Source organism: Protopterus annectens, chromosome 10.part0, assembly GCF_019279795.1.
Source record: "Protopterus annectens isolate FY-2018-M chromosome 10.part0, PAN1.0, whole genome shotgun sequence".
Classification (NCBI taxonomy): domain Eukaryota; kingdom Metazoa; phylum Chordata; order Ceratodontiformes; family Protopteridae; genus Protopterus; species Protopterus annectens.
The window spans coordinates 546,771,180-546,785,330 of NC_056744.1; positions in this window are offsets into that span (position 1 = coordinate 546,771,180).

Consider the following 14,151-nt stretch of genomic DNA (forward strand, 5'->3'; position numbering starts at 1 on the left):
TCCTGGGACCGCTCTTGTTTGGCATCTACTTCTCTGAAGTACAGGCCAACAATAAGGGACTCTGTCTAACAAAGTTTGCAGATGACTGCAAACTGGGAGCCATTACTGAAGCCCCAAATGATGTGGACATTCTACAAAAAGGCCTTACAGAAACAGATGCTTGGTGCCAGAGCCATGGGTCCAAGCTCATTGCCATGAAATGTATAGTTATCCCCTTTGGGAAAAAACATGTACCCATGAATTACCACATAGGTGGCAGTACACTAAACACCGAAAGTGTGATAAGAGACTTAGGGACTCAGGTGGATAGTGGTCTCACCTTCGATAACCACATCGACACAACAGTCAGGAAATCCTTCTATGTGGCATACCTCATCACTAAGGGCTTTTCATCCAGAAAAAAGGAGGTCATTGTCCCACTGTACTCATCCCTCATTAAATCCATTATAGAATACAACACCCTGTTTGGTATGTACCTCTCAAGACATCTGCAACAACTGGAAAGGCCAGAGAAATACCTCACTAAAAGAATTGCAGTCCTAAAGCAGATGCCCTATGCTGACCATCTAAAAAAAAACTCCAGCTATACTCTGTTGCATATCGTCTACTCAGAGGCGATCTCTGCTTAACATACAAGGCCATGTCAAACCCTGAGCTGTTGGACATGCTGCACTTAAAGAAATCCCAATCCCTCAGAGCCACATGCTCCAGGGATCTAAACCTTGTCATCACAATGAACAAAACATGCTGGAGGGATAGGTTCCTGACCCAGAGACTCCCCATACTCAGGAATAGACTGCCCATACATATCAAGCAGAGCACCTCTTTGGACTTCTTCAAAAGGAACCTTGATGATTAGATGGGAGAATGGAAATTCACCCTGGGAATCACGTCAGTCACCCTGCCAGAGAGGGGTCCAGGGAAGTAAATATTGTGGGAAGAAATAGCCAGGGAATTGTTATGGCTAGGCTTGCGTAGGCCTTAGGGCTGATAGCCTAGTACCAACCTATGAACCTATAAACCTATGTGGCAGTAGGTCCACAACATCATTGGTGTTAGCCAATGTGGCCATGCCCAATCCTGCTCCCATAGTGGCACTGCTTCTGCTGCACAATCAGAGGTTGGGATGTACACACACAGACATGGGTCATGGACCTGGGCAGACTCATGTGGAGAGCTTGTCCGGCAGACATCGCTCACATTCAGGTAGTACCAGTACATCTGACCATGGGCATGGACATGTCAGTGCAACTCCTGGCAGAGCCAGTTCTCAGTTAGGGGGATGATGATGGAATGATACCTCTATCATGCACAGCTCACATCTGTCTGACATGCCAGGATGTAGAACTAAGAACTTGTCTGTGTTCATGCAGACACTCACACACACATTTCACACTGAGTGCCCATACAGTCATACACACATAACAGGTACATGAGGCATTCGCAAGACTTGCAGATCATTCTGTCACAGTGGCCATTTCATAATTTGCTACATTTCTGTCTGCCTGTCTTTCTTAATCACACACACTCACTACTTTTGTGTCAGCCTTGGCCTCCTGCTGCCCTGGACTCCTCCCTGTGAAAATGATGATAACTGCACTGTCACCTTGTTTCTATCTTTTGGATTCAGGGATACATATGTATTTTATGTGATACACAGGATGCATAGCTAACTAAGTGCTTAGTATAGGTATTGGTGATGGTATTTTGAAAATTTTTCTGATTTCCTAGTCTTTTACTGTTGTGATAACTACCTTAAATCTTTTATATGGCAGTGAGGCTTATTGCTCCACTTGTGAGAATGTAGGGATAATTAGACTTTGGACCACTTTTCCCATTCTGAGTATTTTAGATGCATGAGGCTTGTTAGATGATAGCATGAATCTATTTACATAAGTCAGTCCTGTCACATATTGATGTAATTTCTGGACAAATCACACGCATTCTACTTGGGTACATTTTCAAGTAACAGCATGCAAGCATCTGCCATTCATTTGTGGTCTTACCCATTTATTGTCCTGTTCCAGGTTCAACACTTACCTTGCTAGTCCTGCAGTTACAAATGCTGTAATTTGTGGCTGACTCTATCTGATGCTAACTGTACACAGTCATTACATGGGTAACTAAATGCTGTGAGAGTTGAATGTCATCAGATTTACTGTATGCATGTGTACAGGATGAAAGTTGTACCCCTTGAGTGGTCAGCATGCATGCTGTCCATTGCCTCTTGGCCAGCATGAGGGCATATTGTACATGCCTACATCTGCCTACACCCACAGAAGCTGGTGATTCTCCCTCTGACTCCTCACCTGTGGTTACTGTGGTGACCTTGCCAGTGGTGGTAGAATATGTGTGCCTTCCCCTTGGTGTTCCTGTTGCAGCTGTTTTCTCAGGATGATATTGTGTAGGACAGCACAGATTATGATAAGTTTGGCACAAGTACTGGGATCGTACTGCAGGGACACATACTTTATGATAGTTCATGTTTGAGCATATGCCTCATTATAGCATACCTCCATGGATGTGTGTGTGCATTTCTGCTAGGCGTCATCAGCCATGGTTCGACTGCAAACCCTGCATCCCCCAGTAAATGCCCTTATGGTATAACACCCCTGGAAAACCTTTGGTAGAGTTGCAAGTTCTGCCAGATATTAGAGTCTTGGTAAATACCGGGGTTGCCAGCACACACATTCAGGATGATTCCCATAACATTACACATGAAATGGCAATTAATGGAGTGGAGCCCCTTTCTGTTAATGTAGACCCTTTCCTCTTTCCCCAGGTGGTGCTTTGATCTCAATGTGCATGCAATCTATGGCACCCAAGACCTGAAGTGTGCTATGGGGTAGAAATCTTGCATAGTTATGTCCTCAGGGGTACAGGGAAAATATATATACGTGTGTGTGTGTGTATGTGTATATATATATATATATATATATATATATATATATATATATATATGTATAGTCACTGGCATGCTGTATCATAGCATTTAGGAATTATTGTAGGATCCTGGATACTGATGCCTGTGACACCCCCAGCATTTCTCCTGTTGATCTCTAGAAGGTTCCGGTAGCTAAAACTCTAAGTGCTATGCATAGCTTGGTCTCCACAACTAGTTGGTTCCCTTGGTTTGTCCTTGCCCTCAGTTGAGGATGACAGGGGTTGCAGAGTGCATGGACTGTGTCTGTATCCACCCTGTAATGCTCTATTTCCACCTCATGCAGACCACAAAAAACTTAAATGGGTTCTATGTATCCTTCTCCTTCTTGCCTGAGGTCTAGCATCATCAGCAGCAGCATAGACTTGAGCCTGTTGCACATACACATGCAGAAGAGCAACAGTAGCTCCTAACATTCTTTCCCTCCAGTGTAGTTTCTGTGGCTGTATTCCAATAGGTTTTGGAATACAAGGCAAAAAACTATACCAAGTGTACATGATTACTTTATAGATTGTTGAATAGCTGGTTCATCTTGGATTGGTTAATTAGCATACAGTTCAGCTGCCTATGTTGTAATTAGCATGCAATGATGTTTACTGTGTTGCATGGCTCTACACACCATGTAGATCTGCTTACTGAATACAAATCTCTGCATTACCAAGTGTGGATCATGGCACGATATGCACATGGTTTAGCAAGCCATGTAGGGTTTATTGAATCCTGCCCATATCCTTTTATTTACTTTTTATACAACAAATTTCCTTTTACTGGCACTCTATTAATTTGTAACCTCCATAAAAGTCTTGTCATTCCACATTCTTCATACATCATTTATTTCTTTGTTTTATAGATTTTATTTTTTTCTGACGAGATGTACCCATGGGTTTACACAATACTTTTCTATTGTTATGTTTTTATACCACAATTTTCTGTTTTCTTCTACTTCCTCTATACTTCCATATTTTTATTTTTTCTTGATACATTTTTATTTCTTCATTTTTCCATTATCTCTCCCTCGTATTCAGTTTTATTATATTCATCCTCTATTATATTTTATTTTAAATAATCTTGTTAACAAATTGCTTTATTTTCCATTTGTCCATCTTAACACCCAATATAAGTTCATTGATGCTTCATATAATGTAGGATTCAATAGACACAACCCCCTTCATGTTTAATCTAGATCCCCAAGTAAATATGAACATCAGATCAATAAACTGTTTTTCTAAATCTTTTGGCATCTTATATACACTAACCACGTGTTGTTTTTTCCATCCACATAGAATTAATTAAATGTACTTTTTTCTATAAGATAATCTATTTCTACTTTATATAATACTATTTTTTTCTTAATTCTTGTAACATTTTCATCCATTGCTTCCTAATAAAACTCAATGTACCAAATTTTATTACAAATACCGATATTTCCTTTATTTGAAATTGAATTCCATTCTGATCCAAATCCATTATTTTTTTCTCTGTTTAATGACATCCTTATTTTTGTAAGCTATTATTTACACTCAAAATTACTTCTTCCATCATTTTAATTTCCTTAGCCATCAGAATAATATCTGCATAAGATACAGTAACCAGATACTTAATACCATTACTCTATGTACACTGTGCTTTTCACATTTTATCATTTTGTTTTATTTATTAGTCAATTCATAAATATTACAAATAAAATACTACTCATTGGGCATCCTTGTTTTAAACCCTTATTCAGCTCTATCTCTTCACTTAACCGACCATTTATCAAAACTCTTATTTTGCTTTTTCTATATAGCAATGTAATTGCTTTCTGTATTTGTTTACTAAAATTATAGACTTCCATTATTTTCCGTAGCATGTCATGATCTATTGTATCAATTTTTTTTTTTATATTTCCTATCTTAATATCATCTTTTATTTCTCTAGAAGTCATTAATACCTCCTGGTATCTCTTTCCTTTAACTCCATAAATACTCTCTTCTAATCCCTTATGTATCTTGATCGAAAATCTTATTTGTATTATTTTTCATAAATATCTTATGATCAGTATTATTTAATACAACTGGTCTCCAGTTATTCTTTTTCACCTTTCACCTTTCACCTTTCTTCCATATAAATCTCATGATTCCACTACACATTTGTGTATAACAAATTCCATGCTTTAGCCATTCATTAAATATACATATTAAGATTTATTTTGCCAGGTAACCATGTTCTTATATATTAAATAACCTATATTATCTAAACTTGCTGCAGAATTAAGATTTACTTTGCCCATCACCATATCTGTTTATCCATATATTGATTTATGTCATTTGTAAATTGCTTAACATTTCATTTATTTGCATTTTTATCTCTTTTCCATTTATCATCATTTTAATATAAACATACTGTACTACAGTTTCCATAATGCTTCTTTGTTGTTTTTCCACATTCCCTTTCTTATTTTTCATTTCTCTCATTATACCATTTTCTTATTTTACCAGTTTACTTAAATAAGGAAATGCTTCTTCCTTTTTTCCTTGCTGAAAATATCTTTGTTTATACAACAACCTCTTTATTTTTCTTGATTTCTTTTATACATCTTTTCTTCTTTTCTACAATATGCATTCTCATTTCTTTCCAAACTTTTTAATGCCTTACTCCGCATTTCCATATATTCTTGGTTTTCTTTTTGTCTTATTCCACATTCTCATTGTAAATAATGTATTTTATATTTCTCTTTAAATATCAGCCACCATTGTGTCCAATTATTATAAAGGTTTCTTATAGATATATGGTCCCTCCATAATTTTAACATGTTATCTCTTCATTTCTCATTTCACACATTTCCATTTATTTTTTTTAATTCTCTTTCCAATTTTTACATATTCTTCATTTTCTTCAGTTTTTGTCCATATTGCTATATGATCTGAGCATCCAGTTTCTACTGCTTCTTCTATGATTATTTCTATACTTCTAGAAATTAAAAAAAAATATCAATCTCTGTTTTAACATTTCCTCTCCTATATGCACTTGTATTTGTATCACCTAACACTAAATTTCCATATTTCATAATCTCCATCATTATACTTTTATTTGATCTTTTTTTATCCATTAAGTCACTGTTAAAAATCACCTGAAAATGTAATATGCATATTAACTATTATATAATCTAATATGTCTTTAAATAGTCTTTCTTTCTATTTATATAATACATATGCATATACTGCTATAAATCTATAAACTTTATTTTCCCATCTTATGTCTACTACTACTAATTACCCTAATCTCACTAAAGTAAAATCTAATATTGAAATTGCTGTACTATATACTACTGCTATTCCTGAATGCATTTCTCTTCCCAAATTCCAAATTATACCTCCTCTCCATAAGTTTTCAGTTTGCAATCTTAAACCTTTAACATCTTCAAATATTATAATATCTACTTCACATTTATCACACCACTCTAATACCAAAATTCTTCTTACTAAACATTTTATACTATCAATATTAACTGCCAAAATTCTAAGATTATTTTTCTCTCTTCTTCCTAATCTGCATGAAATTATGCATTTTTATGATTTTTTTCTGAATCTTGTATATAATTTATCTTTTTTTACACAGTTGTTACATTTTCATCTTATCCCTTATCTTTCCTTTTATTTTCTTTCATTATAACACTTTAAAATTGTATTTTCCTGTCTTTCACCCTTCTCCCTATTGAATTTTTTAGCCCTTACTACTTTCCAGTTACTATCTTCCTCTTCACTTGTTTCCAGTACTATTTCTTCAGCTTCATTAATTTCATTTTCTTTATACTTTGTGTTTTTATTTTCTTTTTGAATGATGTGTTGTTTTTCATCTTTATGCTTTACATTTTTTGCTACATCATGTACATACTCCTCTGTCTGTTCTTTTTGCTCAACATGCAAGTGTTTATCAAAATTAACTGAGTCATGTCCTGTTTTCCCACATTTTACACATCAAATCACATTTTTTTCCTTCATGTCCCACTTTTCCACATACAAAATATCTTCTGCTATCACAATTACTTATTAAATGATCATTTTCCACAAAAAAAAAATCAGCTGTCCCTTATATCTTACACAACCTCTATTTCCTTCAACAGTTATTAGACTTGGAATATGTACAATATTATCTTTTTTCCATCATCAGAATAATCCCACAATCCTACCCCTCAGTCCATAAACGTCCATCACCATACATTTTTTGTAATGTCCAACACTTGTTTGCATAGTTTTTAAACAGTCCCTGGGATTCATGAAGCTCGGGGCAAGGCCGGCGTATATATGGTGTAGTAGCGCCATATGCATATTAATGAAGGTGCGCTGCCACCACATCCACGTGCATAGGAAATGTGCGCGAGTGCATGGGGCGTTTCTAAGTTGCGCCCTGAGGCGTGTCAATGTTGGCTGTCGATGAGCAACCTAAACTGCTGAATATTATAGTCTGCCTGCAATAGTAATCGCACCTATCAGTGTCCATGGATAATAAAATGTATGCAAAGCATGCAAGACAGTTCCTGGCCACACAAAATTGAGAATCAAACAGAAATGCATGCAACACAATATGAGTTTCCATCCTTGGAACAAATGATATTTAAAATCGTGTGTCCGTAATGTACTGCACTGTAAGTAGTTATACCCAGTGGAAGTGAAGCGCATCATGTCAGCGCGCCGCCAATACACACTTCCAGCCCCATGGGCAGGGTCACCAGCAGTCCCACATTGGTAGTGATAGTACACAACTGGGCAGTTGTGGCCATATAACAATTGTAAAGAAACCTGACAGTCCATATTGTATACCAAAATCACACAAACATATGAATATTAAAATGTGCTATACACATGACCAGGAACGTAACTGGCACATACACATAGGATGGTATATGCAGAACCGGGACATCCAAATGCAGAACCCATGCATGCATAATGCAATATGCAACATCCCCTGTATAGCACATAACCCGCACCCATGTCCGAATGTCCACCAAATCCAGCTACCAGCCTTGCGCAGCCATACACCTACACATAGCGAGTATTACCCATATGTAGTAGGAAGTATTGCCCTAGGCAGTGTCAGGATTGCAAACTATGTATCCCACGTTTGTAAACATCCCATCACAGTTTCGCAAATCACATAGACATAGGATGGTATATGCAGAACCGGGACATCCAAATGCAGAACCCATGCATGCATAATGCAATATGCAACATCCCCTGTATAGCACATAACCCACACCCATGTTCGAATGTCCACCAAATCCAGCTACCAGCCTTGCGCAGCCGTACACCTACACATAGCGAGTATTACCCATATGTAGTAGGAAGTATTGCCCTAGGCAGTGTCAGGATTGCAAACTATGTATCCCACATTTGTAAACATCCCATCACAGTTTCGTAAATCCAAATGCCCGCGTGTTCATGTTTTGGCAAAATGTGTGTACATCCCGCGTGGGATAAGTAACCTGTTTAAACATCAGAGTTGTTTACACATCACAATGTCTAGTACTGTACATATCTGGACAAAAGTTGTATGTGTAGTCACGCTACTGTTCAGTTTCTAGACGGACATGCAAAACATACTACGCAAGACGGAACACCTGTCCATCATGCAGGTCTCCCCACATGAATTATCGACAGAATATATTCTACTCAATCACATACCGACACCACACCTCTCAACCTATTACAGCAACAAAATCTGGACAAAGCCTAAAATGATGGGTGGACAAATAGGGACAGATGTAAATACAGTTCTCACAAACTTCGAAAGTTCACAGAATAATAGTATGTACATTAGCATGAAATGTTGCGAAGGATGTGGGGTAGTCCCTGAGTATTACAGAGGTCCGTACATATTTACAGTAACAAACCTTCACATTTGTTTACTGTGCATACCTGTAGTTAATTCATGTCCAAAATAATAATCCTCGTATGAATGAATACAGGAAATAGTCAAATATGAATGGGAACACAACTCACCGTGGATTATGTATTGTAACCACCCCCACCCATATTATGTATTGCCAACATAATAAGCTGCTGACAAGTGCCCAAACACCTGTGTCTGTAAACACAGGTAAAATGTATAAAATGGACAAATTCTGTGCATGTGCTTTGTCTGACATTTGAACATGGTCAGGGCAGTTCCGTTCACCAGGCGGACAAGCATAAACCCAGATCACCACATGAACACCCTGACAATCAAAGACTTGTATGTGCCAGGACTATAAGCCTTGGAGTTCTGAATATCCCTGGAGTGATTAAATATGCAGCTTTGGTCCAGAGCAGTAGAGAATAGGGAATGTGTAATATGTAGTACCACGTTTTTCCCAGCAGGAGAATGGATGACTGTGTTGTAAGTGAAGCGGTGAGGCATATGTTAATGTAGCTATGCACTATGGGTATGCATATAAATGAGTCAGAACACCAATAGTATAGTGGTTACAGCATCTGGCCAATGTGAATGCAGTCCCGGTTCAACTACTACTACAGCACATATAATGTTAAAGTGTAATGAATGCTTCTGTGCTGTACAGACATTTAAATATGTAAAGGTGAACGTGTGTTTCGCATAAGTCTGTTAACCGGATTACAGATATTTTACTGGTACTGTCACAAGTAATAAAGCCCATGTAAACACAAAGACTTAGTAAACATATGTAACCCACAATAAGGATATGCAAGTGCGCCTGCGAGTGTGTAATCCGCTCACAGCATAGCAAATGAATGCTGTTTTCTACACGTTATGTCTATATATGGATATATACATTTGTGTATAGATATATATCCACAGACTTAAACTAAATAAATATATGAAATAAAGAATGTACAGACATATATATATATATATATATATATATATATATATATATATATATATATATATACAAACACATACAACATTAATTGATATATACATAACATATAAACATATGTCCTTGTAGATGTAACACATGTACATAAATAGGTTACATCATAGCTATTATGGATAGACATACAGACATGCAATAAAGGTAAATACACTGCTGCTTTCCAAACTATTGCTGGAAAGTACCAGTGTGCCAGATCTGCAAGTTCTACTCTTTAAACATGGATATAGGTGTCCTTTGCAGGACCCCAAAAATTGTGAATCTATACAGGCACCGTCCTGTAATGATTGCTGCAAAGAAGTGTCATCCGCAGCTACAATATAGCTGTACATGCAACAGTAGCTTGTGCAAGTGTAATAACACATGGGTTGACAGAATGTATGACATATGTCCCGATACGCGGAGAGTGGATAGTGCTTAGAAGTGTCTTCATACTTTATTATCGCTCACATTAAATATGTCTTATGACTACTGTGGAGGGGTGTCAGGTATGGGAATCATGGGTATGCAATAATGGGCCTAGGTGCCTAGGTGTTGGTTGGCACAGATTTATTAGGTCCGCCCCATGGGAGTGATTAATATTCCTATGTGGGTATAGCACGCCTATATCTTCCAAAATGAAGAACCCATCTATTGGATATTGTGTAAACCACTGGGGAAGGCGTAGGGACTTATATCAGTGTCTTGTGGCGATTATCATGGGCGTACATGCGTGCGACTAAGATGGTAACCATACCTCTCAACCTTTCAGAATAAGACATCTGGACAAAGGCATTTTAAAATAAGTACAAATAGGGAATATTTTAAATTTTCCTCTTACAAAGTTAGAACGTTGATAGAATAATGGATCATTCATTAGTATGAATGTTTTGAGGGTTATTAATTATAAACTACTAATGTCTGTCATTATTGTCTAACTCCACAGTCCCTAATGACTTGCCACTAAATTACCAGAAAGGCACAATATTATGAAAAAAGGAACAAAATTATAAGTCTAAGTTCGGGACATTTACCTAAAATGTGTACAGTTGAGAGGTATGAAGGTAACCCTGTCCTAAATAAATGTACAGAACTAGTGAGATTAGGTGGACAGGTGTGAAGAAAGACGTGATGACAAATGACAAAACATGTATAAGTCAAAAGCATGTACCTCGATAAATGTGATGAATACTTATGCCCTGTGATAGTCAATGTGGAAGGTTAATAGAAACAAAATAAATGTGTCCCTCAGGGTGTTATGCAGTGTCCCCGATACAGTGTTCAGTCTCCCACACTCTCATGTGAGTTCTGCCACTGACGGAAAGCGCAAATACCGGTGAACACATAAGGTAGATGATAGAATATGTTTTGATGAGCACCTGTTGGCTTTTGTGAGGAACACAACACTCTGGGCGGGTGTGTCCTACAAAAGGAATGTAATGGCATCTGGCCTGTGATTTCTTCATATATTGTGTGTAGTGGCATAATAAAATTATATATCTTGTATCTGAAACAGATACATGTTATAGGAAACAGTATTATCGACTATACTACTACAAGAAAAATCTGAAGGTATGAAAAGCGCTGAAGTAGTCAGTTTAGTATTGACCGCAGGTATATGTTGACTTGCCAAATGTCACAGCTGTATATATAGTTCCTATAGGGCTGTCACTTCTACAAATGATGAAAGTGGGAGCTGCTCTGTAGAAATGTCAGACGTAGCATATCAAAACATACCTACAGCCATGCATACTCCACAAATAGACATATTAGCACACAGCAAAGCTTAGACCAGGATTCACGAAGCCTTGGCCGGCGTGTACGAGTAGAGTAAGAGTAGAGCAAGGCAAGATGTCTGCCGAGCTATTCAGCAATATCCTGTAGGGGCGTGTAAGACAGCCCCTAAAACGAATGTTGCACGGACAATGTTAGGATATGCAAATTACCCCATTTGTAGGTGAAAGCTATGGAAATGATGTAAAATTTGCGAAACATGAAACAGTAAGCTGTCCGTGCAAGAGTAGAGCTATGTGCAGAAATGTACTCGGATGTTAACTGAGTAACGTTCTGCAAGTAGCTAAACGGAGCAATGTCAGCTGCAAATAAAGGATGAATTTAGTTGAAGAAGCATGCCAGTGGCCAAATATAAGGCCAGTGGCATGTTTTTCCATTGGAAATTAATAAAACTCTAGTTGTCCTCCCCCGATCTCCGGTGTTTAAGCGTAGCGCGCAGCGCAATCGCTGCTTACAAAACAAGAAAAATATGTAAAATATACATACAAATTGCAATGTTAGTTAAAAGTTAGTTTGCCATGCAGGTGATTGGCAAGCTGAAGACAACATGGCTACTGAGTAGTGGTTGCTATGTGTGGAAGCGCACTTTCAGAGATGTAACCAAGCAATAGTAGGCAATCCTATGCAACTGAGGCTGAGGATAGTGAATCACAATTTGTCATGCCATATGGGCCAAGCCTCTACAGTGTAAGAGTAGGTTAATGGGACTATCAGCGTAGAAGATAGGTGACATCATGAGTGTGTATGTATAAAACACTGTAATCTTATTGGAGCAGTGTGTCACATGTTTGCTGTCAGTTACTCATCAGTGGAAGAGGCGTGTTATGATTTAACCTAGGTAAAGTCAGGAAACTGACGGTGTACGCCATGGATATCACTGAAGTTTCTTGCAAACCTGCTTACAGTGTGTTTGCACCTGTGCACGCCTGTAAGCCCGAGTAAGCATGTGTGCACGCGTGTCTGCCCGTGTGCGCGTGTTGAAGAATGAGTAAGCTAGTGTAAGATTGTTGAAGCCCGTGTAATGTCGTGTAAGCCAGTGTAAGTGTTTGTATGCATGTATAAGCCTGTGTGCACGCATGGAAGCGGATGTGCACTTTACTGTGCTCCTATGCGCGGTGCTGCTCACTGTGGAAACAGACAGTGAAAAGGAAGGTAAACAAATAGCATTAAGTTAACCAAGGAGAACTACCACAGCTAGCAGGTGAAAACAATCAGAATGAGCATATTACACAGCCAGTACAGTAGGCCAGCACAGCACTTACAACTCTACAAACAGCATTCCACCATGTTTTTCTCAGACACACTGCAACACTGTAGTATACTAAGAGAAGTGAAAACTGAAAAAGCTTAACTGAGACAACATAATGTTAGGGGCTGCCTTTGCTATTATACGTCAACATATGCAACATGCGGAGGGTTATGCCAATGTGAATGCTGTTCAGCAACACACAGTGAGTAGACGGAGAAGAGTGTGCAGGCACAGGGTAATCTACCAGGGGCTACATGAGCCAGAGATAGTAGAGCGCTATAGAGTGGACAGAGACCTCCTGCAGATGATTGTGGAGCTGTGCAGGCCATGTCTCACACACAGAACCAACAGAGGGAAACCCATCCCAGTGTAAACCAAGGTATGTGTTGCCCTAAGGATACAAGCAACAGGTACCTTCCAGAGATCAACTGGTGATATGATGTGGATTTCACAAACATCAGCATCCAGGGTACTGCACCATTTCATGAATGCCATGTCAGCACATGTCAGTGATCATGTATATATCCCCAATTCCCATGAGGTATTGGGCAGCAATATGTGTCTTTTCCACACAATAGTGGAATACCCTGAGTACTGGGTACAATACACTGCATGCACATATGCATCAAAGCACCAGCCAGTGAGTGTGGTAGGGCCTACATCAACCACAAGGGATTCCCCTCCATGAAGTGGCAGTTTGTGTGTGATGGCCAGCCCATAATACTGAATGTGTGTGCTGGATGCCCTGGAAGCTGCAATGCTTCCTATAAGTGGCATCTGACGCAGCTGTACAAAACATTTGGCAATGGGGACAACCCTCATGGTCACCTAGTGGGGGATGCTGGATGTGCAGTTCAACTGTGGCTGATGACACTCATCAGAAATGCACACACACATGAACAGGAATGCCATAATGAGGCACATGCACAAACAGAAAATGTAATCTAGCATGTGTTTGTGTTGCTGAAGTCACAGTTCTGGTGCCTGGACACATCTGGTGGAGCATTAAAGCACTTGTCAACTACATGTACCAGAATTGTCTGTGGCCTAGGTCATCTGTGTCACACACACACACACACACACACACACACACACACACACACACACACACAACAGTTTATATACATAGTGTGAGTGACTGTTCATGTATGTGTTTTACTGCAGAACAGTTCAAACACAGCAAAGTCTGTCAATAATGGACATTCATCATAGTTGTACAACTACCTTGGTGGATATGCATGCAGACCTCTCATTGCTTATGTGATACAGTGATGTACTTCAAAATACCATTGTAAATGCAAATATCAAATGACAAATGAC